The following is a 19,832-nucleotide window of genomic DNA, read 5'->3' as shown; positions in this document are numbered from 1 at the left end:
AACTGAGCTGCAGAAGTAACCCCACAGGGACAGTAACTTCTCAGGGGATGTACTGTCACCACTACTAAACAATTTTGAAGGAAATCAACCAAATTGTTAGCCCAAGCAGACGCCATAGCTATATACTGACAGGAAAGTATCTATACACAACCAGTTACGTGATGAGCAACGCCCTAAGGGCCAAACACTGATGGGCGGTATCGGCTGGTGTACAGATAAAGGTCGCTAAGACTGATATGATACTCTTTACAACAAGGTGAAAATCCCGACATGGAAACTGCTGAAGTCCAAAAGGATTAAGTTAACAATTACAGAGTATATCAAATACCTGTGAGTAATTTTGGATAGCTAACTGTTGTGAAAACTCAATGTGGAGGACAGAGTGAAAAGATTAGTGGGGGACCTATATGCATATAAGAAAATGCTAGGGTCTACATGAGAACTTTCACCAGTCCTTTTGCATTAGTGTTACACAGCGGTAGTTAAGCCAAAAGTGCTTTACGGTACTTTGGTGTGGTGAACCGCTGTCAGCAAAATCTCATACAGTAAACCGTTAGAGTGGATACAGCGACAGGCTATTATCTGTATTAGAAGCACTAAGAACCACTCCAACGGCTGCACTTAACCTACCAACAATCAACTTTGCAGTGGTAAGCTCTGCAGCAAAATCGGAATCAAGGGAGGGTTGGTGGATAAAATACACCACATACCCTCAGGTTTCATTTTGGGATACAAAATTTAAAATCACTCTAAAAGAAGACCGCGCAGGAGCATGCGCTAAGCCAGCGGAACTTACAATATCTATGCAGGCGGGATCAAAAATTGCTAAAGGAGTTGGATCTCAGGCGACCTTTCAGACTGCTGATGAGACTGCTTAAGCTGTGACCTCTTTGGCTGCCGAACCATGCATGAAGTACGGAAGTCACTAATGCCGGTATTCTGCTTGTCACGATTGTCTCATGTCTCTAATTGTCAATTATCAAGCAGAATACCGGCATAAAAATGATATACATTTGGGAAAGGGCTGACAGACGCATAACGATGAGATGGAATGACTTAAGGTCATGCAGGATCGCCAAGTTCAAGTGAAGAAAAAAGTTCACGCGAAGAAAAAAATGCATGTTCTTTACGCACACGGTCTTGAAAGGACTGCATGACAGGTCTCAATTCAATGGTTCACGTGCGAGCCCTAGAATTTTCTTATATGCGAGCCGGATGGTCATAAATAACAACGAAACATGCCGGAATTGTAGAGAAGTAGACATGGAAAAGCAGCTAAAACACCTTCTATACCTCGGTTCAGCATTATCTAGAACCCGTCTGAAATATTTAGGCGCTTCAAGGAACTAGATTGCAGGAGGAAAGACACTTCAACATCTTCAGTCTTATCTAGCATTCTACTTGAATATCTAGAAGCTTTTCAATTGAAGCGACTAGATGAACTAACATTATTAGATAGAAAAAAATATGCAAAACACGTTGACGTCCAGTGTGATGAATATGTATTACAGCTCAAATTCAACCGAACCTCCATCTGACATCACAAAGGCTCAGTAGGTCTAAATATGTAGTAAAAGCCGGCCAGTATAACTTAATCTAACATACCACCGCACTTATTGGCATCTTGCATTTCTTAAAGTACCTTGAGGAAGCTGTAATTTAGTTTTCTTTGGTTATTTTAGTAAGCGAGGTTCACACTCTTCCAGTTATCTTACTTAGATCGCGCCACTTCTACCACTTCTTAATGTTTTAATTTATAGTTTCAGCGTACAGAGTAAGGAACTCAGCGGTAGCAACCGTAATATCGCTTTAAGTTTGTCAAATGGAGTCAGAAATTTACTTGCCCACTTTAAAGACGAAAATTTACGCGCCAAGGTATTTGAAGAAGTGAGGGAAAATCAAATAAATCAAATTGGCTAAATGCATAAATATTTGTTTTGATTTTAAAAGACTTGCGAGTCAAAGACAACTAGGCAAACAGACCAATTTTCCACGCACAACAACCGACAGCAGGCCGTGCGACTACGCCTCAGGCAGGCAGACGCGGGCATTTCGCATGCTGAGTGGCCACGTGCCGACCATTTTGTGCACGAAATTCCACAAAAGCACAAACACACACACTTAAAGGACTTAAACTAAGCTTGAATATGCCACATTCGAGTATATTAAATATGTTTGTATGTATTTAAGTGTACACAAATTGAATTTCAATGTAGTCGAAGTAGTGGCAGCCGCGGAGGTCTGTCTGTGGGCGCAGTGATGTTTGAAGAGATTGTGTTAAAAAGCTTAATGGGTAATACTTTAAACGCTCGTGGTAACTCAAGAGAATATTAAGTCAACAGTTATGCCATAAAACGGTACAAAGCGATAAGTGGCAGGGGGCGGGTAACGGGTAAAGCACTTGAGTGAACAGTTTTTGGCAAAACCTTCGTGCGAGCGCTGAAGTGTTATATTTAATTTACATTTTATAAGCGAGCACCAAAAATTACCGAGCAAAAGCTTAAATAAACAACAACAACAACAAAGTTTAATATGAAACTAACATTAAATTAGCCAAGTGCTTAATATTATATGAGGCACAACACTAACGAAGTTAAAATGAGGGCGCACAGCGGGCTGTCAAGCTGCTGTCTACGATGCACAGCTGAGCGTGTCTGTCAGCTGACTGCCTCGTCAGGACTAATAGTTTGGCTAGTTGGCATTTACAGTTAATTGTTGGGGCCACAAGTGACAGATGGACGGACAGGCAGGCAGCTAGCAGCCAGCCAGCATCCAGCCAGTCAGCAAAAGAGTGACGTTCGGACAGACAGGTAAGTAAGTGCTTGCCAAGTGTCGAGCAAACAAAAGCGATGCTGCGCTGCGCTAATTCACTGAGCAGCTGTGCGGCTGTGGCGTCATTAACGGTTCAGCTCACATGCCTGTTAAAAGTCAATGGGAAAGGAAAAGTTATGCTCGGCTTGCCAGCAAAGTATACTTCGTCAGCGTCACATTTTGCAGTTATTGGCCTAGTTACACGCTCTCACACAAGGTGAGTGGAGGTGAGTGGTGCTGGACTTGGCTGTGCCGTTACTTCGCCTTTTATGTGTGTCACAGCTGCGACAAAAGCGTTATTCAAATTTTGGTTGAGTTAATTGTGAATTGATGTAAATTTTATTAAAACAAATTTGCATGATATCTCTTTATGCTCTCCGGAGCATTAGCATTAAAATGGCGTGCGAAGAAAGGTGTCCATTAAGGTGAGTTTCGATAACTGTTATGGCGCACAGCCGACTGATATGCTAATTCAAATATTATAAAGCGAAAAGTACAACGGCAACACTGCAGATAAGCACCGATTTAAAAGCTCTAATAGAAAGTTTTATGCGCTTCCAAAATGTTGCTTAATAGTCTTACAGAAGTAAAGGTTATTTGTAACAACTAACGCAGTTCTCAATAAAGACGCTACAAAAGTAGATCGTTAAGCACAGAAAACGACGCCATATTTTTAGCGGTCTTTTGACATTTCTCTTCAGTAAGGTTTGCCATTTTATCACAGAAAAATATACCAACCAACAACGGGTCGAAATTATTAAAATTTACCACCAAAATTCAGAGTAAGTGGCATCAACATTAAGAGCGCTACGTCCAATTTATGGTCGTCATAATCGTTCCGTCAGATCAACAGTTGAGCGTCTAGTGAAAAAATTTCAATCCACAAGCACAGTACAAAAAGTTCCGGTGCCAGTGGGACAAAGAAGTGCACAAAGTCCAGCGGCAGCAGGCGCACCAATTGAGAAAGACGCAAATCAGTCTCTCACACGTCGATCACCAGTGTTGGGCATCTCTGTGACGTCGTTGTAGCGAATTTCGCGAAAAGATCTTGGCCAACATTCTTACAAGATCAAGTTGACGGAAGAAATGAAGCTGCTTGACCACCAGCATCGTCGTATGTTCGTGAATTGGGCTGAGCAACAACTTGAAAATGATCCGGATTTTCATCGAAAAATCATCTTCAGCGATGAGGCTCATTTCTGGCTGAATGCCTTCGTCAATAAGCAAAATATGCGTTATTGGTCAGTCATTAAACCACACGTACCCATGAGTCTGGATTGCATCCCGAAAAATTACGTTTTAGTGCGGTTTATGGGCCGACAGGCATCGTCATTGGGCCGTACTTCATCCGTGATGATCAAGACCGGCACGTTACTGTGAATGGGAATGGCTACTGCTCAATGATAACCCAATATTTTTGGCCCAAATTGGATGATATGGACTTGGACAATAAGTGGTTCCAACAGGACGATGCCACGAGCTACACAGCGAATGTTACAATCGATTTATTGAAAACCAAGTTTGGTGAACGCGCTATCTCACTTAATGGCTCAGTCATTTGACCGCCTCGGTCGTGCGATTTGACGCCGTTAGACTATTTCCAGTGGAGCTACGTCTAGTCTATGGTCTATTGATCTATGGCAACAAGTCAGCGACGATTGATGAACTTCGTACGAATATCGAACGTGAAATTGCAGCAGCACTTAATTTGGTCTTGATTTGGTCTCATGAAATGCATGCTTAGTGATTGTAACATAAATGTGCTCTGCTCTATCCATAAGAATGGAGGCCATAGACCAGCTCACAATACGTCAAAGCTTTCAGAAGATCTTTAACAAAAAATCGCTATCCTTCACCTTTTTGTCGGTTTCAAAGTCGTTTTTGATATCACTGATTGGAGCTGCTAAATTTGGTAACCGTTAATTTGAACGGTAGTGTGATTGTCTACTCTAAAAGTGCAATGCTACTATGGTACGCAGATGTTATTGGAACATAGGGTTTAACAACTAAACCGTCAGAGCCTCACTTTCCAGTTCACAAAAAGAAGGGGTAGAGGTTTGTCTTGTGATGAATTACGGCGAGCAAAAGTAACTGGAGGCAGCACATAAATATTCCTTGCGTCTTGGGAAAAGCTACAGCTATAAATTTGAAAAAGTTAAGAACTTTGCATATCTTGGAACCTGCATAAATTGCAGGAACAACGCAGAATAACTCTTGCCAATAGCTGCTACTTTGGCATCGGTAGGCAATTGAGCAACAGATTCCTCTTTCGACACGACAGAACAAATAACATGCTTTCATACATACGTGAATGATGACAAACTGAGTTGAGAAAGCACTTGGAACATACCAAAGAACTGGTTTTCGCAAGGTTTTTGGAACCGCTCGCGTGAACGATGCACATATCGAAGAAAATGGAACCATGAACTGTGTGAGCTCTATAATAAAATGGTTATAGTTAAGTGACGAAGCTCGAATGGGAGAGGATGCCATGGGTGGGCAATGCAAGCAAGGATGACCACGCATGCAATGGAAGGACTAAGTTCATAGCAACCTGTCTACTCCTCCTCTACCTGAGATGTACAGCTGGCGTTACTTCCCAAAGGAAGGAGGTAACTCACGAAGTTTTGTGTTTTCGGTCCAGCACGAACACCGTTTTATGCACAGTTTTGGTTTTGTCGATTCCGTACCGGTAATTTTGATGTCAGTGCTTCTAACTATCACTAATGGCGAGTCTTGTAAAGAGTACCTGAAACCCTCGTTATAAACACAGCTGCAATTAGCTAAACATTAGTAAGTCAGTCTGTAACTTTCCAATGTTATATTTAAATAATCATTTTTGACAGAGATTACCTTACTTTTTGCCATTAGAGTAGAGGTTTGTTAGGAAAGGAGGAGGAAACTATCTCAATCTATACTGAATGTTTCAAAATGGACTGCAGAGTAGGGAACAAGAATAGAAACAGATATTAGCCAAAATATGACAAAACAAGAGCTATTAAGTGGGAAAAATATTAGATCTACAACTTTGCTTCCGCCGTTTTCCAATAGATGTCTCTAGGGTCAAGCACTGGTCGATTAAATCGTTTTATATCGATCTCGGACATTTGTGTCAACACTAACCCAAGAAAATATTTGTAGAGATTTGTTTGCATCCAAAATTTATTCTCAACTGAAAATCTCACTTTTTGAGCCGAATTCTCGACATTTGCGGGAAATTTTGCTTTTCTTTTTTAATTCCAAGAAAAGTGCGGCTGAGGCTTATCGAATGCTTTCGGATACGTACGGTGAGGCTGTCCTAAGTGAAAGAACATGTCGCGAATGGTTTAAACGTTTTAAGAATGGTGATTATGAAGTCGAAGACCGGCATGGTGGTGGAAAGGGAGAAGATTTTCGAAGATGCTGAATTGGAAGCATTACTCGACCAAGATGCGTTTCAAACCCAAGAGGAATTGGCCGAATCGTTGCAAGTGACACAGCAAGCCGTATCAAAACGCCTCAAAGCCATAGGGAAACCTGATTCAGAAACAAGGAAACTGGGTTCCTTACGACTTGAAACCAAGAGATGTCGAACGGCGCTTCTTTGTATGTGAACAGTTGCTTCAAAGGCATAACCGAAAGGGATTTTTACATCGCATTGTAACTGGCGACGAAAAATAGGTCCACTACGATAATCCTAAGCGAAGAAAGTCATGGGGAAAGCCTGGACATGCCTCCACGTCGACGACAAAACCGAACATTCACGGCGCCAAGGTCATGCTCTGCATTTGGTGGGACCAGCTGGGGGTTATATATTATGAGCTGCTAAAGCCAAGTGAAACCATCACAGGAGATCGATACCGAACGCAATTGATGCGTTTGAGCCGAGCACTAAAAGAAAAACGGCCACAGTACGAGGAAAGACACGATAAAGTCATTCTCCAGCATGACAATGCTCGGCCTCTCGTCGCAAAGGTGGTCAAAAAATATTTGGAGACGCTGAAATGGGAGATCTTACCCCACCCGCCGTATTCTCCAGACGTTGCTCCATCTGACTACCACTTGTTCCGATCGATGGCACACGGTCTAGCTAACGAGCACCTCAGTTCTTATGAAGAAGTCAAAAATTGGATTGATACTTGGATCGACTCGAAAGATGAGTAGTTCTTTCGTCACGGAATACGCATGCTACCAGAAAGATGGTCAAAAGTAGTAGCTAGCGACGGCTAATATTTTGAATGACATTTTTGTAACCGTTTTTATACAATAAAGCCTTAAATTTACAAAAAAAAAAAAACAAACGGCGGAAGCAAAGTTGTAGACCTACAGCCTTATAGCTACTATAACGAGACGTTGGCTATTTGAAGAAAATACATTAAAAATGTGATAGGCCTATAGCAATACTTACCGCAAACTCGAAGGGAAAAGAAAACTGTTCTACGCTTACACAGTGAGTATTCGGCTCTACTACAAACTTGGCATCGAAATCTTGGAATCCATCAGATACCAAATCTTAAATGTCTATGTTCGAAAATCATTACCCATTCATTGAGGGCATCAAATGGCTTGAATCGTTCGCGTAATAGTCGGGTCTAAGTAAACGGAACGGATTCGGATTTTTATCCCAGCTCCATGCCACCTCGAAATTACTTTAGAAGTTTTTTCTGCCACTATAAAAACAAAAACACCCTAATGAAACGTGATAGCGAGATATAAGGTCTTACGATAGTGTATGAAAATGGCCCATCTAACGCTAATTTAGCACTACAGATCTGTACTTATACCTTATTGCCTATCTGTCTACCCAAAACTCTCACCTTATATTGTTCCTTTTTCTAAATTAATACCGAATTACTAACTGTTATATGAACTCCTTTAGTATAATTAAACATAGAAATTCTGAAGAGCCTTAAAAAGCAGACTTCGAATTGTCTAGTAAAAGGAATGAAGAAGATGGAGATGCAATATAAACAAGCGGGACTAAATAGAAAATGACAGGAAGAAGCAGCATGGTGCAAAGCGCTGCATTGAGCTCACTTGAAATGAAAATTCATTGAAATTGTTAAGCTCAGCCAGACTGAATGAGGACAAATGGGTGTTGGATGGGGGCTGCATATCGGACCATATTGCACAGCAAGCGAGAAAAATAATGAATGGAATCGAAAAATTAAGAAAATTGGCAGGAAAAGTGAAGACAAAGAAAAATGGCAAATCATTGACGCTGCCATTGAAGCGGCGAATTGGAGCGCAGAGAGTAAATGCAGCGGCACAATACCGTTAACGAAATACCTATAATGAACGTAGCAGAAGAGAGAACGTTGAACGTTCAGAGGAAGTCGAATAAAAGCGAATTCAAAAGTAATTTCCATAAATTGCAGAGCGAAGGTGCGAACAAGCTGCTGAACCGGCTGAAAGGGCAACTGCAAGGAGCAGATAAACGCACAATGCAAGACAGTAGTGTTGCAAATAAATTGCTGCATGTGGCATGCAACATGCAAGCGAAAGCGACGAAACAAGCGACACACGGCAATGCCTTGAAATAAAACACAGGAAGTGACAGATTGAAAAGCAACCGAAATGAAAAGCGAGGCGGACGGACGACAACAAAAACGTTGAATAAAGGATGAGTCGTTGGATCGCAGTGAACGCGTGTATTTGTGTATGTGTGTGTGTGTGATTTTGACGACATTCAGCTTTTACGCTAAAGCCTGTAACACAAAGAGTGCCGACAAGATTGGCTTTTGTGTCCACAAGCAGCCACGGCATGTGTCTCGGGTCTGGCGCCCGTAAGCCACACATGATAGCCGCTTGTCCATCCAAAGGTGAATGAAATCGACGTGAAATTGAATATCACGTGCTGTCAACAAACATCAATAGAGTGCGTGACGCAGGTGGGCGGGGCGCTGTGTGGTAAAGTAGCTGCATAAAGGTTACTCAGAAACGCTCAGTGGCTATAAATGCCTTTTGTGTGCATGAAAAGCTGTTGTATGAATATGAAGATATCTGGACTTTGTATAGCGATAAGATATTGCATGCAACAAAGTCAAGTTTTCTGAGAGACAGACAGGTAATAATAAGGCGGAAGTGGCAAGCGGCAAACGCATGACAGTGCCATTTGTTTGTAATAAAGGCGGCAACCATACGAACCGTTCGTAGGAGGTAGCTAAACAGGTTATTGCTTGTTTGAGGCACAGGGATAACTGATTTATTACCCGAAAGGCAGACATGTTGTGTGTAATTGACTAATATGGTATACGGTTGCTTTTTTCATTGTAGTTATGTGAGCACTAGATGAGTTTATAGTCACCGTTGTATATTTTCAATTGGCCAGCATCACAGGCTTGTGTTTGTGACTCGAGCTTTACAGTCATAAGAATTTAACCTATTAAGTTTGGAAAACACGAGTTAATAAATGTTGACATTTTCATAGTGCTGCGCAGATAGAAATCCTCTTCATTCTCTTGTCTCTTTTGACAAAAAACTGGAATAGTCGATTTTCACAAGATTTTCTAGAAACGAATTTTTCATCAACAAAATCACTGAGCATAGACTGGAATAGGTAGTGATCACTTGGCGACAGATCCGGACTATAAGGTGGATGTATAAGAACCTACTAGTCAAGCTCCCGCAGCTTCTGACGAAAGATTTCGAACTAGGGCTTTCTGAAATTCTCTTCTTCCTCGACTGCTTGCCTGAAAATTTAGAACACTGTGGCGCGGAGTCTACTTCTGATAGCTGATTTTCACTGGTCACATATCTACGAGGGACAAGTGAATGGGGCGAAGTCGTTGGAGAAAAGATGTAGTGAGCAAAACGAGGCATAGACTAAAGGTTTGAGGGTTAGTTTTCGGTAGCGAGCTCTCGCTCAAGCAAATCTTTGGACTACCAGGTCACTGTAGCGTTTGTTTCTAACAGAGGTAGCCGAAACCGCAGCCCACTCTCCGAGAGGTCGGATTATACCGGATTGGGAACGAGCCGGTCCTCCGTTGTTCTCTTGCGTTCTAGCGCTGGAGCTCTGGACTTCGTTGGAGCTTAGCAGGCGTTCAACAGCGACTAGCGCTTTCGCAACTACGTGATCCTTCTGGCCTAAGTGGTTGCCTCCATAGTAGACACATTGCCCGATTAGCGTACTCAAGTACTCCGATTAGAGTAAGGCTCACAATTTCAGATCCTAGTTGTAAAAGCTGTAAGGTGAAATGCGGTGAAAACTTCCATGTACTATTTCCTCCATTGTGAGATAGGATGGTCCAGGTTTTTCAAAATTGAGGTGAAAATATCTCGGCAGTCATATATTCAAAGGAGTTATTGAAATAGCCGGCATTCCCATTAGCCGCCTGACAATATTTGTGGCAAGGTGAAAGTGCTTTTCTCAATTCTTGATAAATTAGAGTATTTGCCGTCAATATTTAGAAGTAATAAGTTCAAGTGGCATCCATTTTTAGGTCGACCTTTCAACCTAACCTAAGCTTTTCGCAAAAGTACGTAGAACAAACGAACGAAGAATGTCGCGAAATTAAATATAACGCTTTTGAGGACCTTATCATTATCAGAAGCATGCAGCATACAGGAGATTCTACTGCCTTGAAAAAGTACAAATTCTAGAAAAACTTGTTCTCTCCTTCGATTCCAATTTAGGTCGAACTGGCTGGACGAAACTGTTCGTTTTTTCTTGACACTTCGTCGATTGGGCTGCTCTAGAGGTGGGCTTTATCAGAGTTACAAAAGGCTAATAAGAAACTATTCTATCGTAACAGAGTTATAGATGCCTAGGTGCTCAGGAGCGATGATAGACCAGTAAATCTGCAACTAAATTTCATTTAGGCAATCGTTGTATTTTTTTCTTTGAATCTACCAGATATATTTATATCCAGCAATGCTCCAATACTATATTCTACCGTAATACTTAATATTTAGGTCCGACAAAGCGGATAGGACGGCTGAAGCTCAACAGTTCTAGGGTTGCAGTTTGGAGATCAGAAATAAAGTGCTTAAATTATGTTTAGTGAGGTTGCTGACATCACTCATTATACTCATCCTGGTATAAGGTGCAGAGGCATGTACGATGACAATATATGATGAGTCGACGTTACGAGTTTTCGAGAGAAAGGTTCTGCGGAAGATTTGTAGTGCTTTATACGATGACATTAACACAGTTCATCGAATTAAGAAACAGAGGCTACGTTGAAATCTACGTCAATAAAGAGGAAGAAGAAGACGTGGTCAATAATTCAATATATCTTTGAAAATGGAAAGCAATTTTATGTATTTTTTAGCAATTATTTAGTGGCGAAATTTGTATATAAAGTAGGGTTTTTATGTTCCAGGCCGAAAACTCTCGCTCGTTTCCAAGTATTTAAGAAATGAAAATAGGTTCAGAGACTTAAGACAACTCGCAAAATTAGTCGCAAATCGAGTCTACTAAATATATTCTTTCTGTTTTTACAGCCAGAACAGGGTATACTCAGCTAAAAGTGATGTTTCCTTTTACCTTATAAAGTGGTATATACAAATGATCAGCATGATAAGCTCAGTTGATATAGACACATCCGTATGTCGGTCTTTCTGTCGGTACATACGGTGTGTCTCTCAGTTTTTGAAATATCGATCTGAAATTTTTGCACTCGTCGTAATTTTTCAGAAGGTACTCATTTTTCTGAACCACCGATATCGAACCACTAAAGCATACAAACCGAACGATTGGAATCAAGTGTTTGGATGGAAAGGTTTTTCACTTGACGAGATATCGTCACGAAATTTGGTACTGAGTGTGGCATAAAGCAGAGCTGCAATTTTCGACGAAATTACTCAGATCGAACTAATATAACATATAGACGCCATGCAAACTGGCCCCTTAAAGTCAAGTTCTTGTATGGAAAACTCTTCTATTTGTCAAGGTATCGTCAACGAAATTTGGCAGGGATTATTATCCAAAGCACCTCTATAATCTCCGAAAATTTTGTTGAGATCGGATCACTATAGCTTAGAGCTGGCATACAAACTGAGCGATCAAGCTCAAGTCCTTGTATGGAAAACTTTGTTATTTGGCGAGATATCTTCAGGAAATTTGGTATATGTTATAACTGTAGATATTCCCATAATTTTCGTGGAAATTGTACGGATCGGACCACTATTTCATAAGGCTGCCCTACAAACTGAACAATTCGAATGAATTTCTTGTATGAAAAACTTTCTCGTTTCACGTGATATCTTCACCAAATTTGGTATGAGTTATAATGCAAAGTATTGTCATCATTTGCGTAAAAATTGTTCAGATCGGACCACTGTAGCACATAGCTGCCATATAAACTGGCCGCTCAAACTCAAGTTTTTGTATAGAAAACTCTTCTATTTGTCACGGTATCTCGACGAAATTTGGCAGACATTATTATCGATGTGTTGGATACGCCTACAATCTCTAAAAATATTATTTAGATCGGAGCACTATAGCTTATAACGGTCATACAAACTGTGTGATCAAATTCTGAGTAAAGATCCTTTTATATCCTTTTATGCTTTAAAAAAAACAAGTGAAGGATATTTTAGTTTCGGTGCAGTGAAAGTTATCGTTTTTCCTTTTTTTTTTGTTTTTTTTCTTTCTTTTTTTCACAACGTTGACATATTTTTCCTACTGGGTCACCTGTAATCGTCCCACAACTACTTTCATACCAAAATTATAGGCCGAAAAGCGCTTGCCACGTATTCATTAGTCACAGCGTTGCCAAATGATACGCTTTGAACATTATAGAGGAGGAGAGAGTAATACGCCATACATATATTTGATTATACAAACACATATGCATATAAATATACATTTCGCGCTCTCATTCACAAACCGCTGTCATAATTATATTTGCAGAGTTAACGTGTAACGGTGAAATTTTATTCAACCAATGAAGCTGAATAATGAGGATTTCCTCCAAATTCATTTTGCATTAATTTGTATTGCCGTGCTTGTGTGGGTGTGTGTGTGTGTGTGCACTTTTTATAAATCTTAATTGCGCCAAACGAATTCATTAAAACTTTATCGGATTATATACTACAAACACACGCACACACACACACATATGTATGTGCAGCGTTACCCACCTGCATTTGCGGCTCATCGTGTAATTTCAGCGGGCGACAAGTACGCAATTAAGCCGCTTTGTGGGCGGGCGTGGCGCATTTACTCACACGAGAGCACAAAAGAGGAAATATGATTGAATAACGGCAAACATATTCGTAATTATTATGAAGTGTGCTTAACGTGAGTGATTTCTGGCGCAGTTGATATGCGTTCGCTGGCTGTAATTGTGTAATTGTATGATTTACTTACTTGATTAATTGAGGTAATGCGGAATAATACATATGCACAATAATTCTTCGACAGGGTGGGCTGGACTTTTTATAAAGGGTAAAATCTGTGCAGCCAAATTGAAATGCAAGTGGGACTTAATTATATTATTTTTTAACAAAAAAGGATTATTTTCCATTAGCAAGTCTCGTGGCGGTAATACCAATATAAAAAGGGCCACAGATGGAGGTAATCGACGTAAACATTCAGGCGTACAGAGGTAAAAATATTGAAACTAGAAAAAGTTAACTTCGACTGCAGCGAAGCTATAATAACGTGCACAGCTGCATTTTTTATGACAAATAAGGATATAAAAAGATCGTCTTCTTGATTTTAATTGGTCAGCTTGTATGACACTTAAAAGCTATAGTGATCCGAGCTGAACAATATTTTCAGATATTAAAGGGATGCCTTGGATAATAATCTCTGCCACATTTCATGAAGATATCTTGACAAAGAAAAAAGTTTTTCATACAATGACTTGAGTTCGATCCATCAGTTTGTATGACAGCCATAAGCTATGATGGTCCAATCTAAATAATATATTCGTAGATTGTAGAGATATTTTGTACGAAAATACGTGCAAAATTTCGTGAAGATATCTTGGCAAACCAAAAAGTTTTTCATACAAGGACTTGAGTACAAGCGTCCGTTTGTATGACAGCTATGTGCTATAGTTATGCGATCTTAACAATTTATTCAGAGATTGTTGAAATGCCTTGTATGAAAATCTGCGCCAAATTTCACGAAGATATCTTGACAAACAAAAAAGTTTTCCATACAAGGACTTGAGTTGGATCTGCCAGTTTGTAAGACAGCTATATGCTACAGTTGTCCGACAGCAGCGTTTCCGAGCAATAAGTAGATAATTGGTAAGAAAAATATGTGTATAAAAGTTCAGGTTGATATCGCAAAAACGGAGGGAGAAGTTCGCGTACATACTGACGGATAGACAGATGGACATGGCTAAATCGACTCAGCTCGAAATTCGACCCCGTACATCTTAGTGGATCGGACATACTTTGCGGAAATCACACAACAACATTGCCACGACAGCGTTAGAGTGGAATCTTCAAAGTAGTCGGAGGCGGGGCATACCAGCAAAACCATGGAAGTAGGAAGTCAGGTAGAAGTCGAAGTAGAAGATCAGAAAAGCGCTTATTCCAATTACGTAGACCCGACTGTCGTGGGAATGGTCTTGGGATTCTGGTAGTGCTTAAATTGTTTTGAACTATTCGTTTCAGCAATGCTGATATTACCAACCATTTATATAGAGACAGCAAGCCCATTTAACTTGACAGAATATAAAAAGTAGTTCAATGCACCCAAATTAATTGCCCTAGGAGATCAGTTGCGGTTTAGATTTTTGGAATCGTTTGAACAAGTTATTTCCAATAAGTTTATGCGAACTCGCCCTGTAACGGCTATAGAACCTACCGCACTTAAGCCAACGATTTTAAGGTGGGGAACAAAAAAATATGTCTGGAGAAGTTTCTCAGATATATTTCCAGTCCAGATACGACAACTTCGTTTCTTTTTGTTCCCTTAACTACTTTATCGAGAAGCTAGGTATCGAAAGAGATCGGAGAGATGAAACTTAAAGCTGGAATAGAGATGAGTGGAGAAGTATCCGAATTGTTTAAAATAGCCTGCCTTGCACTGGCGTATAGGGAAAAGTACTCATGGCTCCGGAATATGAACCAAAACAATAAAAGAACAATTCTAACAAATCAAAGGAAAGCCGGAGGCAACTAATTGTTCCGAGATGGGGGCAACGCAACGAGCTCGGAAATAGCCAGCCACCAACTTTCGAAGTCCTATAGAATTGAACTTGAATTCAATATACAATATTGCCTTGTCTTCCAAAGAAGAGTGGGAAAGGAGTGAAATGAACGGGGTCGCACGAGAAAGTATCTATTCAAATAGATCCAACCAAGTTGTTCGAGTAGAAGATGGTGTCGTCTTAGCAAAATTAAATACCAGAATCGCATTCCGTCAACCAGACCACAGTAGTGTCTTCCAAGAAGAGATCACAGCAGTTAAAAAGAGTCTGATTGTTCTTACAAAGAGTGTGACCATAACAAGGAATATGCATATGTAGTATTTACATATATATAAAGCCAGTCAATCGAATGTCTCAATCTCTTAGTGGATCTTACAAACTATTTCGCAATGAACTTGCAATGGGTTCCAGGATATATGTAGTGATATTCCTGGTAACTGTTAAGCAAGTACCATCCTACACTTAGACTACGGAAAAGAGAGAATTTATATGCCTGTGGCTATTTGTAGATACATATGTAATCGACAAAAATGTGTAGATATAGCTGAGTTGTGGTAGAAACAAACAATAACTTGTTGAACAAGCAAGCTAACGTGGCATGAATGGGATATGGGACACACCTGCTTATTATTAAAATTGAAAAGAATGACATAATAACTCTAGTAGGAGTTCTAACAAGCCTGATTGCAATATATGACAGTGAATTTGGAACACCATACGAAAATTCACATTCTGTAAGGAATATGTTTCGTGGGCTTCGCTCAACTTATGATCAACATAATCGGCCCACTGAGCATATTATTCGAAACATCATCATCCATCTTGTGATCAGCATTCATTATTGGATAATATTCGACCGAATAGACCATGTCCAGCACGCAGTGAAGAAAACTGTGGATAGTCGATTCGGCGTTCGCAGCAACTCGGACTGACGTATGGAACGACTTGGCGTGTTTTACGTCGTGGTCTTAAATTCAAAGCGAAAAAAATACAGCCTAGGAAAGAACTGAAACCGCTTGTCCTTCCCAAGCGACATCGCTTCGTTCTATGGGCTCTTAAAAAGCTACAAGAAGATCCGACGTTTTCGAACCAAAAATTGTTCAGTGTCCCATTTCTGGCTAAATGGCTATGTAAACAAGCAGAAAAAAGCACGGTTCGGTGGAATCATCAGTCCATATTTCTCTAAAAATGATGCCGGTGAAAACGTAATCGTCAATGGCGACCGTTATCGTGCCATAATAACCGACTTTTTGGTGTCTGAAACTGAAGCTGGTGATCTCAGTGATATTTGGTTTCAACAATACGGCGTCACTTCCCACACATCGCATCAATCAATGGATTTATTGAGATAAGACTTCGGTGGGAAGATAATTACACGTTTTGGGCCGGTCGATTGGTCGCCAAGATCGTGTGATATCACACCGTTAAACTTTTTCCTATATGAATATTTAAAGTTTAAAGTCTGTGTGGACAATACCGCTTCGATGCAGGGCTTGGAGCAAAAAATCACGGTCTCATTCACCAGTTACCAGTTTGAACCATCTGAGGCAGAGCCACGGCGGACATTTGAAAGAGATAATCTTCAAGAAATAAATACCAAAGGATGTTCTTTCAAATGATAACAAACATTCCTCATTAAATTTGAAGTTTCTCTGCTTATTCTTGAAAAGTGTAGGGAACCTCGAAATGGAATATCCTTTAAAACAAAATCTACTACCAACAAGCTCTTTCTGGACATATACATATTTTCTCTATTCTTTATCTATATAGAGCCTCCAGCATAAAAAACAAATTCCTCCTGCAATTTATCAACACTGTGTACTGTACCCTCAAACAATTCCCAACCAATTTATAACAAAAACAGCATTTACTTAATTTAAAAATTTAATTTCGATTTACTCAAAGCTCAAATAAAATGCCTTACTGTGTATATGTATGTGTGCTTGTAAAAGAGAGCGCGACAAACGAAAAATAATTCGGTGCAGACAACTCGATTAGCATTAGCTCATTAAAAGTATTGCTTTCCAAAAACAACCATACAAAGTTGTATACTTTTGGGCGTTGGTCATTTTACATTATCCTTTGCAACTACGCATGCCATTAAGTGGCGTCAATGTATGCGTGTGTGCGTGTGGGCGACTGCAAGAGCAATCAAATGCATTTCGAAGCGGCAATTCAGACTGTGCAAGCGCTCAATTGGCACTGCATAAAAGCATTAACATTAAAACATCGACTTACTACTAGGATAACGGCATAATAGAATGTATTTGATGCAAGCGAGCGGACATGAATGCAGTCCGCACATACACACATGCACAGCAATATTCACTTTGCATTGTGGTCGCGCGTAATCGAGCTGAATTCTTTGCTTTTTAGGCGCACGGCGGCCAACTAAATGAAAACGAAATGTGCTTTTAGGCGCAATTAGAGCACTCACACACACACAGAGACACACAACAGGCTTTAATCACTTTACACATACACTAAGCCGTAGTTAGATGAGTATGTGTTTAGAAATATATATTTTATATATTCAGGGGTTCACATACTAGTATATATGTATCTCCTAACGTAAACCTGCAGGCCTTTTAGGCGCATAACGTGGCATTTAAACAATTGCCTAAATTGCATTCATATTTCTCTTAATTATAATTTCATATTAATTTTCATTGCAGTTTGCTTATTGCGTAAGATAGACAGACAGGAAGTGTGCTTTACCCGCAGCCAGACAGCATTTTGCGGACAGAGGAAACAGTTAAATGCGCAAAAGGATATGCTATAATTATTAAATTATTGTGTGAATGCAAACATATGCCCGCTAACTGTTTATATATGAACTAGAATATGCACTGGTGGCGGATAATATTGGCACTCTACTAAATAACTAAAAATCATTTGCCTTCGGCGAGCTTAGAGAACTATGTAATGAGAGCGTTAATGATATAATACCATTTTAATTGTCTTCGGTCCCTTATTTATTTATAGCGAGTGCTCTCAAAACTATGCGATTACTGAAAAGTTTTTGAAGCGAGAAGATGAGTTTTTGCACCAAGAAAGAAAGTAACACAACTACGAATATGTCTGACGGCATGTTAGACAAGTTTGTCCGATTTGTAACTCTCTAACGGTTGACGAATCGAACACTGCTTTTAAATTTTTGCTTAAAATAGTCTGGAGCCTCAAGCGATTTGCTTGCAATAGATTACTCGTCAGCTATGAAAAAGTATCTTCCAAGCTTCCACTGAAGCCGTTTGTCAAATATGATGTGTTCTAAGAATATATATGTGCCAGCTGGAGGCTGAACGATTAAAAGAAAGAAGAGAACAGGAAGGAGTACGAAAAAGTCTTCGATTGATAACGATGATCTCTTGGTACCAACAGTTTGGAGCCTGCGTAGTTGACCACATTGGTCTTATAAGAAAGAGCACAGTTGAAGTTAATTTGGTTTTACCTCCCAGGCATCAAGCACCAAAAGGAAATTTTTAAGCACAATTACTTCAAAAAATACTTGAAATGATGATTTAGACTTGAAATTACTCTTAGTGAAAACTTTTAGAATTATTCAACTTTCCTTACTTTTTATATATTTAGAAAGAACTCTTAGACATTAATGGATAGTGCTAATGGAAAGTTTTCTTCAAGACAGATCAGTTATTTTAAACCATATGGGCTTTATCGCGAGAGAGAAAGCAAGACAGAGATAGAGAGCGATAGTGAAGGAGAAAGTGAGAGATAGAGAGAAAAGAGGCCATAGCGAACAAGTGACAGAGAGAGAGATAAAAGTATGAGACAGCCAAGGGGGAGAGAGAGAAAAACAAGCGATTTCGCAAGGAGAAAGAGAGAGAAAAAGAGATATCGAAGATGAGAGAGAAAGAGCGAGAGAGAGAAAAAAATGCTATAACGAAGGGAAGAGAGACAGAGAAAAGATTTCCTTAAGAACTTATAATCTCCTTGTGAAATTCAAAAATCGACTTTTATTGCATATATGTATGTACATATGTCGAATATATGGTACAAATATATATTTGAAAATATTCGCCGGAAATTTGAGTTTGTTTCGGCAAATAGCTTTGTAGATAAGAGCGTATTTTTTGGATATTTTTTAATTTAGTGTAAATAGCTCCCAAAACTTTGAACGAATTTTTCACGAAACCCTATTTCTAGATTTACTGAGTAAGATTTCTCCGAAACGGCTTGACCGATAGGATTAAAAATTTTACAAGAAATTTTTAGATATATTTGTCGACCGATAACCGTAGGGTCGTTAATAATGTTTTAAAATAATTTCGGTTTTTAAGCCACTCTAAATGATAATATTTTGTCACAAAAACCGACTTTTTTTGAGAAGCCTCTATATTTGGCAAAATCTTATACATTTTAATAATATTTTTATAGTATTTTGGTTAATTTTTTTGCAGAAATTTTCCTCACAGCCAGATATATTTTTTGAGGGTTCCTGTTGGAGATCGGCTAAAGCAATAAAAAACAGATTACATGATACTTTCGAATCTGAAAAAAAAAGTTTGTGACTGATGTCCTTAGAGATCTGTGGCGAATGTTCTTTGATTACGAAGTTTTGTTCAAAAATTTTTCGACACGTGCAGCTCTTTTTGTCATTTTAGTAAATGACGATGGATTGATCCCTTGCAATTAACTTAATTAATAAACTTAATTAATAGTTCGATATATTTTTACGTAAAGGAAGCTTTTCAAAGCAAGTAAGGTTTCTCAAGGTCCTTATATAGTCGAAGAAACACTTAGATTAGATTAGATAAATAATGGAGTCACAACGACTCACTTAGCTCCAGCATATTGATAAATTGTAATAAACAGCTAGATGCTTTTGAGGCGATGTGATCCCTATTTGGAAACACTGATCTTAGGGCCTTTATTCTGTTCTTATAGGCTGCTGTACAGTCAGTTAGA

At 39.5% G+C, this 19,832-nt stretch overlaps 1 protein-coding gene across 3 annotated transcripts in view; it reads right to left on the bottom strand.

The window, feature by feature from the left end:
* The window catches only part of LOC126756675 (uncharacterized), a 382,720-nt gene that overhangs the window by 112,245 nt on the left and 250,643 nt on the right, over positions 1-19,832 (bottom strand). The window lies entirely within an intron of this gene.

This window comes from Bactrocera neohumeralis, chromosome 4, assembly GCF_024586455.1.
Source record: "Bactrocera neohumeralis isolate Rockhampton chromosome 4, APGP_CSIRO_Bneo_wtdbg2-racon-allhic-juicebox.fasta_v2, whole genome shotgun sequence".
Classification (NCBI taxonomy): domain Eukaryota; kingdom Metazoa; phylum Arthropoda; class Insecta; order Diptera; family Tephritidae; genus Bactrocera; species Bactrocera neohumeralis.
Note: the sequence above shows the minus strand (reverse complement) of the source record. Positions and strands in the feature narration are given on the sequence as shown.